Source organism: Physeter macrocephalus, chromosome 9 (genome assembly GCF_002837175.3).
Source record: "Physeter macrocephalus isolate SW-GA chromosome 9, ASM283717v5, whole genome shotgun sequence".
In the NCBI taxonomy this organism is placed as follows: Eukaryota; Metazoa; Chordata; class Mammalia; order Artiodactyla; family Physeteridae; genus Physeter; species Physeter macrocephalus.
This window is the reverse complement of record NC_041222.1, coordinates 22881547-22904433: the sequence shown is the minus strand read 5'-3', so window position 1 is coordinate 22904433 and position 22887 is coordinate 22881547. Positions and strand designations below refer to the sequence as shown.

At 40.5% G+C, this 22887-nt stretch overlaps 1 protein-coding gene across 1 annotated transcript in view; it reads left to right on the top strand.

Moving 5' to 3' along the window:
* PLPPR1 (phospholipid phosphatase related 1) overlaps positions 1 to 22887 on the top strand; it is a 263459-nt gene that overhangs the window by 185875 nt on the left and 54697 nt on the right. The window lies entirely within an intron of this gene.

Here is a 22887-nt window from a genome sequence, read left to right as displayed (position 1 = left end):
CTCAGAATTACCAAGAGCACTTACTCTGAGTCAAGTTCTCCTGCTGATAGAACACCAGTGCCCCCTACTGATAAATTTCCCAAAACCTTCCTTTGGAGAATGACAACAGTTTCCTCACTTAACAACAGGCATGCTATTCACTGGCCTTGTCTGAAAAGGACGAGTACTTCTGGGGTCATCTTAGTTTGCTTTATTACCCTCTCATTAGTGTAATTTCCTCTAATTAGTCGTTACTAAAGCAGCTATAAGTTATTTCATGCTTGGCTGACTTTATTAGAAAAACAATTTTAAAGGTATCAGCAGAGCTTTATACCTGACAAAATGCAAACCAGAACTAACATTCGATTATGGTAATGTAATTCCTGTTACATTATGTTTATATTTAATGGGGGAAGTCCCTCCAAATAGCTTCATATTTGTCTTCCTGTATCTTCAGTATTTATAGAATTCAGGCATAGAAAGACTCTAATACCTAATGTTCCAGATTTACTGGAATCCTTTCTAATGTCATCTCCATCAAGTAACTGCTTGGTTTCCCCTAGTGACAGAGAACACACCACCTATCGAAGCAACCCGTTGCATCTTTGAACAATTCTGGCAAAAAGTTCATGGAAAAATTTTTTCTCTTTGGCTTCTAAAATATTGGGCAATTTCTACCCTTTGAGTCCTATATAACAACTATAATTCCTCTTAATTCTTCAATATTTGAACAGAAAGATCATGCTCTTCCCCTGGCATTCTTCTTTTCCCCAGGAAGAGTAATGTCAACTGTTAGAGAAAAGGCAAATATTTCTATAAATGTGAGATCAAAGGGGCAAAGATTTAGGACAGAATGCCAGTAGAGTATAAAATTCCTATTTTCAAATTGTTACTTTCTCTCTCTCTCACACACACACACACACACACACACACATCTCACGGTTACCATAATATACTTTAAAAATGGTCATCTTTGAACTTCATAAAGGAAGCAGGAGAACAATTCGGCTTCTGTGATAGTGTGATTTGAATGTTTCTAAGAAGATCCAATCTCAAGGCTACCTTCATAAATGCCTGGAAATTGTTAGACGTCCCTGCTCAGTCCACATATACTTAAGCAAGCAGTGTTAGACGAGGGTTTCCAACAAGGTTTGAAACTTAGACTGAGGTTTTTTAAGTAGCAAATATCTCACAAGACCACTGGATCTTTGTAAGATGTTTGTCATCCCACTGAGTTCTGCCCCTTCTCTTCAGGCAGATACATAATCAAGATGCCTGGTGCTCTCAGTATAACTCACTCCTCCCCTCCTTTTATCTGCAGCCTTAATTTTGCTGTCTAGGTAGCCAGTCATCAAGGGTATTGCTATGTTTTACTTAATCATAAAACGAGAGATGACCTTAAGCCGAGAACCAACTGCCACATTTGTATCTCTGGGCTTGTTCTGCCACTGAGTCCTAAGGAGTTGCTCTTTGTTGTTATAATTTTCCTAAGAGAATGCAAGATGGTTGTGTATGTTATGTTCTCTAGGAAGCAGACACTGAGATGGAAGAGGCATAAGAAAAGTTCATTGGGGCGTAAGACCTGTGAAAAGGCGGGCGCAGTATTGGGCAGGTGGAGGCATCATCCTGCGGGGCAGACCAGAGGAGGTCTCTGCCAGCCCAGGGGGAAGCACGAGAGCAAAGGTTGCTCATTTAAGGAGGCCCCACAGTTGGACAGAAACAGCTAGGCCTTTGTACCACATCTTGTTCAGCCACTGACTGGGAACACTCCAAGAACACGGCTTTGGCTACAACTGCCTTGCTCAGTCACTGGCTGGGGCCTGTCCTGAAAAGAGCAAGACCACAGCTCAGAATCTGAGGTAGGCCCTGAGGGAGCTCACTGCTGGAGGCTGCCAGCTAATCACGTTCCTTGAGGCTGGGCAGCAAGTGCTTCTGGCAGGGAGAGAGCTGAGTGATCCATCTCCATTTTTGCCACAGTGGTTTATTGTTACCAGATCACTCTTAAGTCAATCAACATCTGTAGTTGTTGTTTTAGGTATAGAGTGGCTGTTGTACAGCAATACATATTTTAATGGTTTAAAACTCCACATTTAGTGATTAAAATGTTTTAATTTGTGAATCAGACATTTGAAAAGGGTCTTTCTTGCTTAAGTGTCTTAGGTGGTTGCAGTTAGTTAGATGTTGGTGGAGGCTGCAGTTATCTGAAGGCTCATTTGGGTTGGCGTCCAGCATGCTTCACTCATTGATGGCAGTTGCCGCCGGCTGTCAGCCAGGAGTTCTACTGGCACCACCAGCACCTCCACGTGGCCTCTTTCTGTGCCTCGGGCGTCTGGATTTTGGAGTGGAAAAACACCCCGAGAAGAAACATTACAAGAGACCAAGGCAGAAACTGCAAGGTTTCTTCTGACCTAACTGACCTCCCCTTCATCACGCTTCTTCCCTGAAACAGGCCAAGAAATGCTCGTGTGAGAGGTGCTCTCCCTACACCCAGAGAAAAGGAACATCCTTATCTCTGAAGACAAAGGGATGCTAAGAATCTTAACATGTCTTGCTAAGGTTCCCCCAGTTTACTGCAATTACCTCATACTCCTTAATCTATCAGATTCCTCCACTGCTGTGCACCTCACCAAGCCTAGCATAAAATACTCAGGTCTGTTTCTTTGGGTTTTCATTTCCTTATGATGGCTCTCATATTTGTATTTAATATTTGTATTTAATATAAAACATATTAAATACATTTGTGTCCCTTTCTTTCATTCTGTTGGTCAAGCAAACCACCTTCAAGGGTAGGATAATTCGACTCCACTTCTTAGTGAGAAAAGCAGCAATCTGTCATCATATTTAATCTGCCATAGTTGTGTTTTATTAGAAAAGGAGTGGCTTGAGGGGGTGGGAGTGGGCAAAATGAGTGAAGGGGGTCAGTAAGTACAAACTTCCAGCTGTAAAATAAATAAGTCCTGAGAGGGACTTCCCTGGTGGCACAGTGGCTAAAAATCCACCTGCCAATGCAGGGGACACTGATTCAGGCCCAGGTCTGAGAGAATCCCACATGCCTTGGAGCAACAAAGCCTGTGCACCACGACCACTGAGCCTGCTCTCTAGAGCCCACAAGCCACAACTACTGAGCCCACACGCCACAACTACTGAAGCCTGGGCACCTAGAGCCTGTGCTCCACGATAAGAGCAATGAAAAGCCCGTGCACCTCAACGAAGAGTAGCCCCCACTCGCCACAACTAGAGAAAAGCCCATGTGCAGCAACGAAGACCCAACGCAGCCAAAAATAAATAATTTATTTTTTTAAAAAAGTCCTGGGGATGTAATGTACAGCATGGTGAACAATACTGAAAGTATTATAATATTTGAAAGTCGCTAAGAGAATAAATCTTAAAAGTTCTTATCACAAGAAAAAAAATTTGTAACTACATATAGCGTCAGCTGTGATCGTTTCAGTGCATACAAATATTGAATCATTATACTGTACACCTGAAACTAATATAATGTCATCTGTCAATTATACCTCAATTTTAAAAAAAAAAAGCGCCTTGGGGCTTCCCTGGTGGCGCGGTGGTTGCGCGTCCGCCTGCCGATGCAGGGGAACCGGGTTCGCGACCCGGTCCGGGAGGGTTCCGCATGCCGCGGAGCGGCTGGGCCCGTGAGCCGTGGCCGCTGGGCCTGGGCCTGCGCGTCCGGAGCCTGTGCTCCGCAACGGGAGAGGCCACAGCAGAGGGAGGACCGCGTACCACAAAAAAAAAAAAAAAAAAAAAAAAAAAAGCGCCTTGCTCTCAATCACCTACTATTGCAATAGGTACTGTTAATTTTCTTTTTGTGGTGCCTCACACAAATATTTCCCATTTCTTCAATCATTGCCCCTTTGACATGGTGTTAGATTTCTTATTGTACTTCTTTAATGTTTTTTAGTTTATTGCTGCCTCAATGTAAGTGCAGCATCACATCAAAGCAAAATATTCTAAATATGCACCCAGAGAAAAGCAGCACTATCACTGTCTATAAGTTCTAGAACTGTTAACAGAGCCAGGGGAGAACAAATTTGTGGAAGTGACACTGTAGTAGTCACACACATTGGGTTAATCTATTTCATAAACATGAATTAAGTGTTCACTGTGTACCAGGAACTATGCTAAGTGCTGGGGCTACAAAGATAAATAGTCACTTCCTTGAGGAGCTCACAGTTTAGTGGTGAAGATTGTCATGCAAAACAAGTAATTACTGCTCTGTGTTTTGCACTATAATAGGAAAATGAGGCTCTCTGGGAATACAGAAGAGAAAGTTTCAAACGCTGCCTAGAGAAAACAAGGAATTATGCCTCAAAGAATTTCATCAGGCAAAAGAAATGGAAGAAGGACAATTGAAGCAAAGGGAAAAGCATACGAATAGGCACAAAAGTATAACAGAAGCAAGGCATACATAGGTCACCTTACTTTTAGTAGAAATGGATGGTTAGTCTATTGGATACTTGCAGGGAAGAACTATGACATGGGATTGGAAAGGTAGGAAGAGGACCCAGCTCATCAGATCTTGGGTGCCATGCTAAGAAGTTGGGATTATTATCCTCCAGAAAAGGAAATAAATAGACTTGAGTTTGAGAAAAAGTGCTCTAGTGGCAGTGTGATATCAATGAAATAGAATCGACCAGACTTGGAGTCTGCCTGAACATGGAGGGGAAAAAAAGAAAGAAGGAAGAATCAGGCACAATCCTTCATTTTCTGGCTTGTATGGGGGGTGGTGTGATTTTTTAGAGAAGGAAATACTGCAAGAAGAGGTTTTAGGAGGTGGAGGGAGGACAGATATGATTCAGATGGAAAATCTTGAGTGTAAGATGCCTAAGAAACATCTAGAGGAAGGTGTTGAGTATGGATATAGAAATAAGGGTTTAGAGTTCAAGAGAGAGGTCTGGGTTAGAGCTTCTGTGAATAATCAAAGTACAGGTGGTAATTGAAGCCATTAGAGAAGTTGAGGAGAAAGTAAAGTCTAGAACTCAAGAAAGGGGTTATGTAAGAAATAAAGATCTCAGCATATGAAGCAGTTGAAACCCTGGGAGTACGAGATCCCCCAGCAACAAACAATGAGAAAAAAGTACAGAGCCAGTGGTAGAATGAGGTGTGCACTTGAAGAGAGGTGGCAAAAGAGACTTGAAATGGAATTATGAGACCAGGAAAATAACCACAAAAGAAAGGAAACTAAGGGAAGAGAGAAATTCAAGAACAAAAAAAGTGACCGGGAGTGTCAGATGCTGCAGAGGCATCAATCAAATAAGCTTAGGACTGAAGAGTGTTTCAGTTTTTCAGTTAGGAAGTCATTGATGACTTAAGTGAGGCCAATTTGAGAAGACTGGCCAGAGCAAGTGAAGTTAACCCCTGAGTAGCTTTGCCCTGTAGAAAATTAAAAAGAGTGTCTGGTAGCTAAAGGCAGTAATAAAATCAAGGGAGAGTTTTATTTTTTGTTCTGTGTTATGTTTTATTTTGTTTTTAATGTTTAAGATGTGCTCAAAAGCAGTGAGGATGGAGAGGTTCAAGATGCAGAAAGAAGAAAAATAATGGGAGTAGTGTTTTCAAGAAAGACAAATTAGTTAACAGCCGAGGGGAAAGGCTTTTTAAAGCTTTTTTCCTCAGTCTTGTTTCTTTATTGCTGTTCTGTTAAGTTACATTTATGCCCCTCTCATATCCACCACCCAATATTTGAGCAATAGATTATTTTAGACGCAAGTGTTAGGCCTTCTGTTTTCTATCTCTATGAAATTTCTTTGAGTTACCTTCAGTTTCTCATTCCAGGCTGCTGAGGACTTTCTGGATTCTGATTTTTTATTTTGGTATAGATACTATCCCTTCCAAGTTCACATTCATCATTCACAGATTTGGTAAGGCTGACTTCTAACTCACTGACATAAGACTGAGAAATGCACACAACCTAGATTCTTCCATTAATATTACTACTGATTCATTAATAAACTCATTTTGAGTTCATCCAATATTCAATATACATGTCATCCAGTTCACATTCCTATCTTGTCCATCAGGTTTCTCAAGGTCAGCTTTTGCCAGATTCTTGGATGTAGCCAAGATAGACCACAAATAACTCATATCCCTCCTATGCCAATCGAGTAGTTCTGTTAAAGAATGAAATAAGATCAGCCTAGGATGACCTGACTCACGCTTAGTGAACCCATCCTGGCTCAGAGAGATCAGTGCTTCCTCCTCTAAGAGCAAAGGAAGTTGCCCTGTAACATTCTACAGTCATGCCCCGGATAACTATAAAATTCAATCATCATCATTAGCAATGCTTTTAAGTCTGTATACTTCATTTTTTGAAATTTGGAAATAATGTTTGCCCATATCTAACCTTCCTGCTTCTCTTTTACTCTCAGTAATTTCTTAAAACTCTCATTTGCAAGTTTCTCAGTGTCCTGAATGTGATTTCTGTTGTAAAGCATATTTAAACTCATTTAAAGCAACTTTGTTCTTTCTTCGATCACTCCCTACATTTGGGACCAATGCCATTCTCACTTGTTAAATCTAAAGATGTTTCCTCTAGACAGGGAAGACAGACAAATAAATATTAAATAATGCATCTTTCTCATCCATCCATCAATATCATCTATGACTAGCACATCATCATTCTGTCTTGTTACATCAAATTTAATTGTAGCGTTTTTGTTAACCACTGTTTACACTCTGGATTTTAGACACCTGAACACACTATAAAAGAGACCCCCTGTCTTATGTTGGTCTCAGTTGGCTGTCTCTTTCCTTTCATCTTATATACATCCAGTTGCCAAATCTGGCCTCATCATAGAGCTCCCCATACAGCCCAGAGAGTTTCTTTCAGTTGTTTCTCCTCTTCTTTCTCATTAGAACTTCATCTGTGAGAATTTTAATGATCTAGACCGATTTCTCTTTTAGGTTCTCATGTCTTAGACCCCTGTCTGCTTCATCTTGAGGTCTTTTAATATTTTTTTCATGAGCTCACGAGTCTGACTAAACTCAACCTTTCCTTTCTTAGATAGGCTGAACTCCTAAGTTACATGGGCAGAGTTTTCCTACTACGTCCACTTCAGGCAATTTATTTTTGATTTAATTATTTTTCATGGATTACAGCATATTGATCTAATAGTTTACCTATAAATAATCCACTGCCTTATTTTATAAGAATATCAAAATTAACTGCAAATGTGATAAATATTGCATGTGAATTGTGGGGCAAATGGAAAATAAAAATTATGTGGCATAATAGGTACACAAAATTATATTTCTCAACTACCAATGTGGCTTGAATTAATTATCAGAAAGAGGTTATAACTGATGAAGTAATTGCTTTAGCTTATTTTTGATATATGATTGACTAGGACAAACATTTGTACATATCAAATCCTTCTAATTTGGAGACAATCTGTTTTCTATGTTGACATACAATAGAATACACCTTTGATGTAGTTAAAATCCATACTAAAGAAAATGCTAAAACCAAGAAGTTGTCTTCATCAAAAGATGTCCTTAAAAAAGTAAAAAGATAAATTAATGTGTGAGAATATTTGTTACCTGTGTATCTGATAAGATTAGTGTCCAGAGTTTATTAAAAATTACTTCAAGTCAGTTAAGACAGTGCAAAAAAGACATAAGTAGGCTGTGTGTGTGTGTGTGTGTGTGTGTGTGTATATACACACATTCACACATACATACATACATACATGTATTTATTTTAAGGGACACATACAAACGTGCAAGGAAATGAAAAATATAAAATTCGGGAAAATGGTGGCCTCTTTGGGAGATGCCTTAGGTTGGGGTTGCTATAGGATCCAGTAGGTTGAGAATAGAGCACATGCAGTTAACCCTTGAGCAATGCAGGGGTTGGAGGTGCCAACTCTCCAAATGGTTGAAAATTCTAAATGATAAAAGTATAGTATAAATTATAGCAGGCACTCCGCATCAGTGCTTCCTCTCTATCTGCAGTTCCACTTCTGAGGAGTCAACCAACCCATGGATTGTGACAAAAATTTGGATTTAAGTGGACCCATGTATTTAGTTCAAACCCAGGTTGTTCAAGGGTCAGCTGTATACAGGAAGTGTCTATGGCATGAGGTGGTATGTTCAAGTACTTATTATGTATCTAATTTAAACTATAATTCAATAAATATATATATAGTGAATTTACAATGTTGTGTTAGTTTCAGGTGTACAGCAAAGTGATTCAATTATACATTTTTTTTTCTGATTCTTTTCCATTATAGGTTATTACAAGATTGAATATAGTTCCCTGTGCTATACAGTAGGTCCTTGTTGTTTATCTGTTTTATATATAGTAGTGTGTATTTTATATATAGTTGTGTGTATATGTTAATCCCAAACTCTTAATTTTACACATATCAAATACTGAACAATAAAAAACAATCAGAACCCACTGGACTTGGGAGAGCACTATATTCTGATCCAGGGTCTTTGGCTAAATTATTCTGGTACCTCAAACAAGTGACTTAGCTTGTCTGAGCCTCAGTTCCCTCATCAGTAAAGAGACTGGCTAATCTGCAAAGTGTCTTCCAATTCCCACAGTCTCTAATCCCATGATCCAGAGAAATAACACAGTATGTAAACCAAGGAACTTCCCCAGTTAGTTTTCAATTTACACATGTTGACACAGATTTGAAATATGAGGAAAGGGACAAAGAATATTAATCTGCTAAATTATTATAAATAAATGAAAAATTCAAACAAGGAAAGACTAAATAAACAAGATTGCATTAGATTATTTGAAACTATACTGTCTTACCTCTGGATCAAATAGCTACTTGTGCACAAGCCTCCTAATCACCCTTCCCATATCCCTTTCAAAATTTTAAAAACAAGGAAAAGTTTGTATAAAAACTGAAATCTAGAGGAAAATGGCATTCAATGACAAAAATCTCAATAAATATCCACAGATGTGGTACAGATTGACTCAGAAGAAGGGAAAAGAAACTGCGGCCAACTTATAAAACCTCTTGACCATCCAGAGAAACCAGCAGCGTCATGTAACGCAAAATAATAATAATTGGAAAAATCCCACTGACATTTCTTAATTAGGACAGGGGCAGGCTTTCAGACATGCGGGATTAAACTACTTGGTTCTCTTTTCACCAATGCAAATCAACATAGTAGCAAATGATAATAGCACATTTATAGTGCTTACTATATGCCAGCATATATAATTAGTTCACTTAATCTTCACATCAGCCCCTGTTGGTAAATACTATTGTCTCCATTTTACAGGTGAAGAAACAGGTATAGAAAGTTTAAGTGACTGTCCCCAGGGTCCGTGAGTGGCTGAGGCAGGATTTAAATCTGACCTCTTGGCTTCTAGAGTCTGGTCCACTTATCACTGAACTATACTACTCCTCAACAGCAAAAAAAAAAAAAAAAAGTAGCTGTGTCTATTGCATAATGCATTAAAAACTACTTCAAAATTCCGTGGTATATAACAGTGGGTATTTAGCTTACCAGTTCATGGGATGGCTGCTTAGACCTTACTGGGCGGTTCTGGTCTTGGCTGGGCTCACTCATAGGTCTGAGAGCTGACCAGCTATTGTCAGGGGCTCACATATCCTGGGGTTAGTTGGCTGTCATCTGGGGTGACTTGGCCCTCTTCCAGGTAGTTTAGGCATCACTCCAGCAGCCTAACCCAGGCATGTTCTCCTGGCAGAGGTGCAAGAGCAAATGGGGACACACGAGTGCTTTTCACACCTCTGCTTGTAGTCACATCTGCACACATCCCCTTGGCCAAAGTAAGTCACTGCTCTTCAGTACGAGGAACAACAAGAAAGGATGTGGACACAGGGAGAGGAGAAGAATTGGGGCCATTCACTTACCACAGTATCTGCTGAGAGGTACCAAAAAAGAAGCTTTTGCTGCAATGACAAGGCCTCTCCACTTGTGTCAGGGTTCTTCCCTGAGGCCACGGGCAGCGGCTCCCAAAAGGAGGGAGGTCCCAACAACATGTCATCTGAAGCCAAACCCTTCAGACAACTGGATTCCGAAATCTGACCTCCAGAGAAGATTCTCCAACAAGAGAGAGAATACTCAAAGAAGCAACACAAAGTCAACTCCAACTCCCTCTCACTTCTCCCCTCTCAGGCTTCTAGATGACCTAACTGGGTACTTATATCAACCTGTCCTTCACTGCAACGTCTGAGAGGAGGATTTTTACAGCTGTCACAGGGAGAGGAAGGGAATCTAAAGAGATATTTATGTGGGAAAGTGTTTTCAGTTTCTACTAGGGTTTAGATTTACTACGTGACGATTTCCAGGGCATTGCTTGTTGCTAATAGTTGCCTTGAGGCACTTGAGAGAACGTGGACTGTAGGTACGGTTGTCTGTGGACCGACACCCATCTGGTTGGCATCTGGGTCTTACGATTGTCCTCTGGTTTTCATTCATTTATTGAACAAGGACACATGGAGCACCTACACTAGGCTCTGGGAACACAATAGCTCTTCTGTGTTCACAATCCCTGGGGACCTCTTAGCCTACTGCACTGATTTTTCACAGGCTCCCAGGTGGAAGGATGTGTCTTCCAGACCCAGAGTGCTCATTGGACTACCTTTAGGAATTAAAGTAGCATGATTATTACTGTTCTGTCTCTGACACCTCTCTGTCTTTATGAGTGAATATAACCTCCTCTTCAATATATCCAGCGAAAAATATTTTTCCTGATCCCTAGAGAACAGAGATCCTATCCTACTTCATCGAAAGCAGAGAGCCTGTGCCTAGAAAGGGGTGGGGCTAAGCCTGAGTTAGCTCATACAGTGGTACTGACAGTTTTCAGCAGCTACTTTTGGACACAGTAAGAGGCAGATGATGTGAGGTGTAAGGTGTCAGTTGGTAGGGCTCAAACCAGCACCCTGACTGCACACTCTATTTAGAACAGTTCTGACCTCAAAGATAATGTGAAAATGTGAAGACACCACTGAGATGTTCTTTCATATACTGGATTCCCTACCTTCTACTGGCTGTTTTGTGAGGTCAGAAGGCAGAGGCAGCAGTCAAGACTGAAAAGATAGCTTATGATGAACAATTATTAACTACTTAAGAATATAACTAACTTCCTGAACGTTTTCAGTTCAACATGCCTGGCTCAAATCAAATGCTCTAAATGTGGACTTCCCTGGTAGCGCAGTGGTTAAGAATCCACCTGCCAATGCAGAGGACACGGGTTCGAGCCCTGCTCTGGAAGATCCCACATGCCACGGAACAACTAAGCCCGTGTGCCACAACTACTGAGCCTGCACTCTAAAACCCGCGAGCCACAACTACTGAGCCCACATGCCACAACTACTGAAGCCCGTGCGCCTAGAGCCTGTGTTCCACAGCAAGAGAACCCACCGCAATGAGAAGCCCACATACCTCAACCAAGAGCAACCCCCGTTCGCCTCAACTAGAGAAAGCCTGCACGCAGCAATGAAGACCCAATGCAACCAATAAATAAATAAATAAGTAAAAAGAAGTGTTCCCTCCTCTTTAAAAAAAAATGCTCCAAATGTGTCTTCTAAAGTAATTTCACATCTCAGTGAATAAATTTCCATTGAAAAGGCATGCTCAGTCATAAGTACCCTAGTATAATGGCAGAGCATTTAGAGGGCTAAATGATACAGATTATGCATTGTGCCATGTTCAGAAAGTTTTAAAATGGAACAATTGTTTTCAAGGAACAAAAATCAACCCAAGAGGATAAAAGTGAGAAAAGGAGGCTTAGATTGCTTTGCAGAACCTCCAGTCAGGCATGGATATCCAAAGAGTGACAGTTTTTCATAAGAATCCGGAGATTAAAGGCTCTGAAAGCCTTTCTCCTATCGTGTATTAAAATAATTGTTTCTCTAATTCAAATCTCTAAGCAGCTTAATGCCTGTTCTTATCTTAGTTCAATTTAGAGAGAACATAAGAACAAAAATGCTGTAACTGTTCAGTGTCTGCTTCTCTAAATGAAATTGTTTAGGGACTTCCCTGGTGGCACAGTGGTTAAGAATCCGCCTGCCAATGCAAGGGACATGGGCCGAGCCCTGGTCCAGGAAGATCCCACATGCCGTGGAGCAACTAAGCCCGTGCGCCACAACTACTGAGCCTGCGCTCTAGAGTCTGCGAGCCACAACTACTGAGCCCACATGCCACAACTACTGAAGCCCATGAGCCTAGAGCCCGTGCTCCTCAACAAGAGAAGCCACCACAATGAGAAGCCAGCGCACCGCAACGAAGAGTAGCCCCCGCTTGCTGCAACTAGAGAAAGCCTGTGAGCAGCAACGAAGATCCAATGCAGCCAAAATTAATTAATTAATTTTAAAAAATTGTTTAAGTAACCCCAAAGCTCTGGGCTTATGTGGTTGACCACATAGCTGGACATTCTTTCCAAAGACACGGTGAAGAAAGCCTCTCCCAGGCTAAGAATCAAATTGAGAAGTGGTCCAAGGATTGTTAGAGGGGTATAATAACCTCTTCCTAATGAAATACGTTTGGGAACAACTTAACCTAATATTAGAGGGAAGAAAAAATCTTTGTTCCATTCAATGCTCTGAATTTAATTGAATCACATGATTTCATCAGTCAGCATTCTCAGCTGACAGAATTGGGGTTCTTACCTAGGGCAAGAGGTAACCATCTTTACTGAAGTTACTGGCTTCCTCCAAAATGGAAAGAAACCATTGATGAGCAAATGTCTGGCAATACCGCATGCTGGATTGCCTGTCGTGAGCCTCTCCTCTGGAGAGGAAACTCTGGGACCGGAGTTTTCTTGTCTCAGGAATGTGGAGTACTTTGAAGGAGCACAGGACATTCAAGTATGTACTGAAAACCTCATGGCAGCCTAACCTGTTTCAGGACCCATGTCATACATCTGAAAAGGTGGTACCCCTTATGTCATCAGGGGTGGCCTAGTTCTAATCGATTGGTAATGACTGGAGCGCCGTGTGGAAAGTGATTTGAAGACCCAACTCTGACAACTGGTGCTGTCAGTCATAATTATGGCACATTTGGCATGATTTTGTCATTTCTAGTTCTGTTGACTTCAAACTACTATTTTTCCTTGCATTTTCTCATTTCTTTAAAAACACAGGGGAAAGGAAACCTGGTTGGGGGTGGGGGCATGGGTTTAGGTCCTCTGCAGTTTGAACAATGAAGATAGTGGTCCTATATTTGTGTCATTCTCTGACAGTTTGTTAGATGCTTATTATAAAATGGTATTTCTGAACCACAGTCTCCAGCATGGGAATACTTGGAGAAGTGGACCACTGGCCCTTTCTGTTCTGCAGACAGGGAGGGAAATGCACCTCCTGGAATCCCAAAGAGCAAGAAAAGGTTTTGAAACCACCAGGTCTCTTCTTATCACCTACTAGACAACAGGCACAGCTGCATTTGAGGACTGACGTTTCCTGGAGATGGCTGCTTTCCTTTCTCTCCATCCTTTTCCATGCCTGGTACCATAGTGGATATTCAACATGTTATTTGTTGAGATAAGGGTGGAATCCATGCTGCCTAGAGATGCCTAAAGATGTGTGAAACTGCCACATTTTTTTAATTTTTTTATTTTTTTTATTTTTTTTTATTTTTTTTTATTTTTTTGCGGTACGCGGGCCTCTCACCGTTGTGGCCTCTCCCGTTGCGGAGCACAGGCTCCAGACGCGCAGGCTCAGCGGCCATGGCTCACGGGCCCAGCCACTCCGCGGCATGTGGGATCCTCCCGGACCGGGGCACGAACCCGTGTCCCCTGCATCGGCAGGCGGACTCTCAACCACTGCGCCACCAGGGAAGCCCCATCCACATTTTTTAAATGGTCACATTCCTGGATTAGCACACACAGGCTTTTTTTTTTTCTTTAACTCACAACACAATGCAGAGGAGCTTTCTCTGTCTCTTCCTGCCTTCTCAGTACATCCCCACTAATATGCCTCAGAGAACATCGGGGCTAATTCTGTCCTGCCCTTCGTCCCTGTCTATCTCAACCACAATTAGAAGACAAGGACTCCACATCACTTCTCACCCTGTGGTCTCTCATGCCCACACAGCTCCATGCATCTCTAATTGGTCCTATCACCCACCTTCCTCAGCCCCTACATTGCTGCCCTACAAACTCCAAAACTCACAGGTCTGTCATCAGTAAAGCCCCATATCTTCTTAACCTTGTCTGAACAATTCCTTCTTCTTCTTACCGTGAACTTGGCTTTCTTAATTATATTGCTTCCCTGCAGCCCTCCCAACTGACCATGTTTTATTTCCTATACCCCTTGTGCTACTGGACTTAGAGACAGGGTGGCTGTTTTCCTTGCTCCTCATTGCCTCTTGTAGACTCTCCTTAAAAGTCACTCAGCTTGTAGTTATCAGAGAAATGCAAATCAGAACTACAATGAGGTACCACCTTGCACTGGTCAGAATGGCCATCGTAAAAAAGTCTACAAATAACAAATGCTGGAGAGGGTGTGGAGAAAAGGGAACCCTCTAACACTGTTGGTGGGAATGTAAATTGGTGCAGCCACTATGGAGAACAGTATGGAGGTTCCTCAAAAAACTAAAACTAGAACTACCATATGATCCAGCAATCCCACTACTGGGCATATACCCAGACAAAACTATAATTCAAAAAGATACATGCCCCTCTATGTTCACAGCAGCTCTATTTACGATAGCCAAGGCATGGAAACAACCTAAATGTCCATCAACACATGAAGGGATAAAGTAGATGTGGTACATATATAAAATGGAATATTATTCAACCATAAAAAAGAATAATGCCATTTGCAGCTACATGGATGGACCTAGAGATTATCATACTAAGCAAAGTAAGTCAGAAAGAGAAAGACAAATACCATATGATATCACTTATATGTGGAATCTAAAATATGACACAAATGAACCTATCTATGAAACAGAAATAGAATCAGGGACATAGAGAATAGACTGGTGGTTGCCAAGGGGGAGGAAGGTGGTGGTGGGGGGAAAGACTGGGAGTTTAGGATTAGCAGATGCAAACTGGCATATGTAGAATGGATAAACAACAAGATCCTACTGTATAGCACAGGGAACTAGATTCAATATCCTGTGATAAACCATAATGGAAAAGAATATGAAAAATAATGTATATATATGTATGTATATATATGTATACATAACTAAATCACTTTGCTGTATACCAGAAACTAACACAACATTGTAAATCAACTATACTTCAATTAAAAAAAAAAAAAGTCACTTAGCTTGAAGACTCATGCCGTCAGTCAGTACCACTCACTCTGCCTCCTTGGTGCCCTTATATGAAGTCTTGGACCACCCCATCTCCCATCTTTGGAGATTCTTGTTCTTGGCTCACTGTTACTTTCCCACCAACCCTAATCTTGTCACCAGCTTCTTCATTCACCTTTGCTCATTCGTCACATCTCCTGGACTCCCCTTTCCTCTGTGTATGCTCGCTAACTAGGCGATCACATACTCTGATGACTCCCAAAATATGTCTCCAACTTACATACACCACTGCCTCCTTGACATTTCTGTTGAATGTCTAATAGGCATCTCAAAATTTATATGTTCGAAATTAAACTTATTTTCCCCAGCCCCCAAATCTACTCTTTTCTCTTGCCTCCCCCATGTGGACAGAGACTTTATTTTGTGTACTGCTGTTTCCCTAATGCCTATCATGTAGTAGTTTATCAATAAAAGTTTAATGAATGCATTACTTTATATCTTCACAATGGTAGTTGAAAACTAAATGTACAACAGACAATATTTTACTCCTACTCCATTGTGAGGGAGAAAGCTAAGTAGGATTTTGTGAGCTTGCTCTGGAAATGTGATAGCACTGCACTATTACTGGTATTCGAGTACCTGGTAACTGACCTGTAAACTAACCTTTGTACAATACCAACTCTGATTTCTCTGCTAAGGGTCTCTGCTCCAATCTAATACAGATTCCTATCAAGGTCACCCTTTTCAATGACAGGTTTGATGGTGCCACTTTTCTGCTCAAAATCCTTCGGTTATTTCCTTTGGAGCATATAATAAAAGGTTGATTTCCTCTGCCTGCCATGCAGAGCTCTCTTTTGAGTTTGCACCTACTTCTCCTCGCTTATTCTGGTTCCTGAATACACCTGTCTCAATCAGAACATATTAGCTCATATAACTGTAAAGATCTCTATGTACTAACATAGAAAGATGGTCAAAATATGTCAGGAGAAATACAAGCTGTGGAACAGCATGTACGGTATGATTCTACTTTATGTACTTTAAAGTCTAGAAAAATAAAGACACACCACATATTAATTCCAATGATATTTTCAATTTATACCAATATGTATTAGTGTTTTATTTTTGAAAAGGTTCACAAACTCATAGAGAAAGAGATCAGAGTTGTGGCTACCAGAGGTGGAAGCAGGGGGGAATAGAATAGAATAGAAAGAATTAGAAAGCCCAGAAATAAACCCACGCACCTATGGTCGATTAGTCTATGACAAAGGAGGCAAGAATATACAATGGAGAAAAGACAGTCTTTTCAGTAAGTGGTGCTGGAAAAACTGGACCGCTATCAATACATGTAAAAGAATGAAAATAGAACATTCTCTAATACCATACACAAAAATAAACTCAAAATGGATCGAAGATCTAAATGGAAGATTGGATAGTGTAAAACTCCTACAGGAAAACATAGGCAGAACACTTTTAGACATAAATGGCAGCAGTATCTTTTTTGGTCCACCTCCTAGAGTAATGAAAATAAAAACAAAAACAAACAAATGGGACCTAATTAAACTTAAAAGCTTCTGCACAGCAAAGGAAACCATAAACAAAATGAAAGACAACGCACAGAATGGGAGAAAATATTTGCAAATGAAGCGACCAACAAGGGATTAATCTCCAAAATATACAAAGAGCTCATGCAGCTCTATGTCAAAAAAACAAACAACCCAATCAAAAAATGGGCAGAAGATCTAAACAGACATGTCTCCAAAGAAGACATACAGATGGCCAAGAGGCACACAAAAAGATGCTCTACATTGCTGATTATTAGAGAAATGCAAATCAAAACTATAATGAGATATCACCTTACACCAGTCAGAATGGCCATCATCAAAAAATCTACAAACAATAAATGCTGGAGAGGGTGTGGAGAAAAGGGAACCCTCCTAACACTGTTGGTGGGAATGTAAATTGGTACAGCCATTATGGGGAACAGTATGGAGGTTCCTGAGAAAACTAAAAATAGAACTACCATATGATCCAGTAATCCCACTCCTGGGCATATATCCGGAGAAGACCATAATCTGAAAAGATACATGCACCCCAATTTTCATTGCAACACTATCTACAATAGCCAAGACAATGGAAGCAACCTAAATGTCCATCGACAGATGAATGGATCAAGATGTGGTACATATGTACAATGGACTATTACTCAACCATAAAAAAGAATGAGATAATGCCATTGCAGCAACATGGATGGACCTAGAGATTACCATACTAAGTGAAATAAGTTGGACAGAGAAAGACAAATATCATGATATTACTCATATGTGGAATCTGATTTTAAAAAATGATACAAATGAACTTATTTACAAAACAGAAACAGAATTACAGGTATCAAAAACAAACTTATGGTTACCAAAGGGGAAATGTGTTGGGGAGGGATAAATCAGGAGCTTGGAATGAACATACACACACTATTATGTACAAGATAGATAACCAACAAGGACCTGCTGTATAGCACAAGGAACTCTACTCAGTGTTCTGTGATAACTTATATGAGAAAAGAATTTGAAAAAGAATGAATATATGTATATGTATAACTGAATCACTGTGCTGTACACCTGAAGTTAACACAACACTGTAAATCAACTATACTCCAATAAAATTAAAATAAAAAATAGTAAGTTTTTTAAAAAACACCGATCATTTGGTCACTTGCTCATATCCTTGAAAAACTAAGAACTCCTTCATCTTTAAGTTCCTACCAACTAGCTGAAGGATTTGGCACATAGTTGGTGCTCATAGTAGTTTGCTGACTTCTAATGATTCTGCTGAGAAACCTTAGATTATCACCCAAATCAACTTTTTGTTTGTTAACAAAAAGCTAGTAGTTGGGACTTCCCTGGTGGCGCAGTGGATAAGGCTCTGTGCTCCCAATGCAGGGGGCCCAGGTTCGATCCCTGGTCAGGGAACTAGATCCCACATGCATGCCACAACTAAGAGTTCACATGCCACAACTAAGGAGCCCACACGCTGCAACTAAGGAGCTGGCGAGCTGCAACTAAGACCCTGTGCACCAGATAAATTTTTCTTTTTTTAAAGGTAGTAGGACTGCAGCCATTTAGAGCATAGGGATCATTTGCAAACTGCTTCCGTCCACCTCTCTTACTAAGTAAGTAAATAAAATGTGCATCAAAGTCATCCAGGACTTGCTTTTCAAAGACTCCTCTTGACTCCTCATCTCATCACTCTCATTTTCCCACACATGTAACATCTGCTGAGCTCTGACCTTCCTGGTCTCTGAGTCTGAAGCATCCCTAAGGAAGGGCAGGGTCAGTGAAGGCCAAGGCTGGTGAGCCTCTTAGGTCAGAGTTCTAGGCTTTCCACTCTACCAGCCCCTGAAGTTAAGGAATAGCAAAGCCTTGCTGTAGGACTTTACATTTGTCCCCAAGCAATGTTCTCAAACATCAAAATCATTTTGAATTTTTTTCTGCTTTCTCTAATATTAGCTATGCCTGCCAGTTTTGTGTCACTATACATTTAACATTCCTTATATGTATTCATCTGTGTCTTTGAATTAAAAATATACATATCCCTAACGGCAGAAGATCAAAGAGAAAATTTTGTGGCCCAATTTAGCTTGACTTAGATCCAATAATAATCCCTTCCTCAGGGTAGCTGTAAATCTACCTGAAAATATTATCATACACTCTACATTTCTTCATATCATTCACTAATAAATAACCAACAGGATGCTGGAGGATGGAAACACACACACGCAAAGACAAGGATATGGTATTTGCATTTGTTCTTTAAGGAGTGGCCAAATAGGGAGGTGTAGGCAGCCCAGGCTGAGAGGTAGACCTGTGTATTTTCTGCTACCTGAGGAGCAATGCCTGATGGGGTTTCCTGGGTTGGTCTCTATTCAAATGGCAGGCTTCTCTCCATTATCAAAAACATGAGTGGAACAGAGCCCAGTGTGTTAAAATACACAGAAAATTGCTTGGTTTATCTGAAATAGTTATCACTGAAGATTTTGGAGTAGAAAGACACAATCATAGCTGTGCCTTAGAATCATAACTCTTTAGTAGCAGGGTAACTAATGGCATAAAGGAGTTGAGATCTCAAAGGCAGCAGGAACAGGTAGGACAGGATTTCAGTAGTGTAGATGAGAGACTATGGAGGCCTGCATAAGAACATGGCAGTTGGCATAGGAAAAATGAGATACATAGGACGGGCACTACAGTAAGAAAGACATGGGAGCTGACCAGGTATGGGGTGGGAAGAACAAGAAAGCTGGAGGAAGTGTCTCAGATGATGTTGAGATTTCTAGCCTGGGTGACTGAGAAGATTTTGGTTGGATTTACCAGGATAGTGAACTCTAGAGAAGTTGCACATTGAGGGGAGGAGACATGCTGAATTTCATTTCAGACTTGTGGTATTTGGAGTGTCTGTGTAGCACAAGGTTGGTGGTCAGGAGAGTAAACAGGACCAAGAATGATAATATGAAGGTCAATGGAATCAGTATAAGAGTGGAAGCCATAGAAAGATGAGATCTCCCAAGAAGAATACATGGAAAGAAAATGAAAAGAGGGGAAAGGAAAGGTCCTAGGAGAACACTACCATTTACAGACCAGGTAGAAGAAAAGGAAAATGAAAGGAGCCAGAATGGTCAGAGGCAGGTGAAATTAGTGTTCTTAAATACCAAGAAAGGAAAGTGATGGGGGTGGTGATTAGTCAAACCCCACTCTTACCCCAGAGCCATGTCAAGAAGCATTGAAAAGGACAAGTGAACAGAAATCAAAGAGTAAGAGAAAGGACTGAGTACTTACTAAGTAGGCATTAGGCTAAGCATTTTACAGGCATCATCTCTTTATGCTTGATTGACACCAGAGGTTCAAATCCTGGCTCCACCGTTCACTAGTTCTGTGAGCTTGGATAAACGTACTCTGCTTTAAATGAGGGTGACTCATCATCTCACAAGGTGGCATGAGGATCGTGTAACAGAATGCATTTCAAGGTACGTAGTTGGTTACGTGGTCAGTCGATGAGAGTCATTATTATCATTCCCTTGGGTTTGCTTTTATGATATCTGTCTCCCCCACAGAAAGGCCCATGAGCCCCAAAATCATGTGTTTTGTAAGTCTTATTTATTTGTTATTCAGTTTTGTCAAACACTGAAAATCACCAATGTCTGCAAGTAGTAGGCACTAGCTGAATACTAGCTGAATAACTGAACAATCTCATTTCATCTACACATCCTTGCCTATGGGTACACCTTTGGTTCTCCTTAAAGAAAAAGGAATGAATTCTCATATACATGCACTGGTCCACTGTAGGTTTTTCAGGTTTCACAAGAGGATGTCATTCCTAACCACACTTTATTTCCAATTAATTAAAAGATCCTGGACTGAGGGGGAAATGGAGAGTTAGTAATCAATAGGCATGAGGTTTTAGTTAAGCAAAAGGAAGAAGCTCTAGAAATCTGCTGTACATTGGACCTATAGTCAACAATAACATATGGTACTAAAATATTTGTTAAGAGAGTAGATCTCATTTTAAGTGTTCTTACCACAACCAGACAAAGACGTCACAAAAAAAGAAAACTACAGGCCAACATCACTGATGAACATAGATGCAAAAATCCTCAACAAAATACTAGCAAACAGAATCCAACAGCATATTAAAAGGATCATACACCATGATCAAGTGAGATTTATCCCAGGGATGCAAGAATTCTTCAATACAGGCAAATCAATGAAAGATGCTACCAGAAAACAACTAGAGCTAATCAATGAATTGGGTAAAGTAGCAGGATACAAAATTAATGCACAGAAATCTCTGGCATTCTTATACACTAATGATGAAAAATCTGAGAGTGAAATTAAGAAAACACTCCCATTTACCATTGCATCAAAAAGAATAAAATATCTAGGAATAAACCTACCTAAGGAGACAAAAGACCTGTATGCAGAAAATTATAAGACACTGATGAAAGAAATTAAAGATGATACAAATAGGTGGAGAAATATACCATGTTCTTGGATTGGAAGAATCAACAGTGTGAAAATGACTCTACTACCCAAAGCAATCTACAGATTCAATGCAATCCCTATCAAACTACCACTAGCATTTTTTACAGAACTAGAAAAAAAAATTTCACAATTTGTATGGAAACACAAAAGACCCCGAATAGCCAAAGCAATCTTGAGAACGAAAAATGGAGCTGGAGGAATCAGGCTCCCTGACTTCAGACTATACTACAAGGCTACAGTAATCAAGACAGTATGGTACTGGCACAAAAACAGAAATATAGATCAATGGAACAGGATAGAAAGCCCAGAGATAAACCCACACACATATGGTCACCTTATCTTTGATAAAGGAGGGAAGGATATACAGTGGAGAAAAGACAGCCTCTTCAATAAGTGGTGCTGGGAAAACTGGACAGCTACATGTAAAAGTATGAAATTAGAACAATCCCTAACACCACACACAAGAATAAACTCAAAATGGGTTAAAGACCTAAATGTAAGGCCAGACACTATCAAACTCTTAGAGGAAAACATAGGCAGAACACTCTATGGCATAAATCACAGCAGGATCCTTTTGGACCCATCTCCTAGAGAAATGCAAATAAAAACAAAAAAAAACAAATGGGACCTAATGAAACTTAAAAGCTTTTGCACAGCAAAGGATACCATAAACAAGACCAAAAGACAACCCTCAGAACGAGAGAAAATATTTGCAAATGAAGCAACTGACAAAGGATTCATATCCAAAATTTAGAGCCTCTTCAATAAGCGGTGCTGGGAAAACTGGACAGGTACATGTAAAAGAATGAAATTAGAACACTCCCTAACACCATACACAAAAATAAACTCAAAATGGGTTAAAGGGCTTCCATGGTGGCGCAGTGGTTGAGAATCCGCCTGCCGATGCAGAGGACACGGATTCATGCCCCGGTCCGGGAAGATCCCACATGCCACGGAGCGGCTGGGGCCGTGAGCCATGGCCACTGAGCCTGCGCGTCCGGAGCCTGTGCTCTGCAACGGGAGAGGCCACAACAGTGAGAGCCCCACGTAAAGCAAAAAAAAAAAAAAAAAAAAAATGGGTTAAAGACCTGAATGTAAGGCCAGACACTATCAAACTCTTAGAGGAAAACATAGGCAGAACACTCTATGACATAAATCACAGCAAGATCCTTTTTGACCCATCTCCTAGAGAAATGGAAATAAAAACAAAAATAAACAAATGGGACCTAATGAAACTTAAAAGCTTTTGCACAGCAAAGGATACCATAAACAAGACCAAAAGACAACCCTCAGAATGGGAGAAAATATTTGCAAACGAAGCAACTGACAAAGGACTAATATCCAAAATTTATAAGCAACTCTTGCAGCTCAATAACAAAAAAACAAACAACCCAATCCAAAAATGGGCAGAAGAACTAAATAGACATTTCTCCAAAGAAGATATACAGATCGCCAACAAACACATGAAAGAATGCTCAACATCATTAATCATTAGAGAAATGCAAATCAAAACGACAATGAGATATCATCTCACACCGGTCAGATTGGCCATCATCAAAAACTCTAGAAACAATAAATGCTGGAGAGGGTGTGGAGAAAAGGGAACCCTCTTGCACTGCTGGTGGGAATAATGTAAATTGATACAGCCACTATGGAGAACAGTATGGAG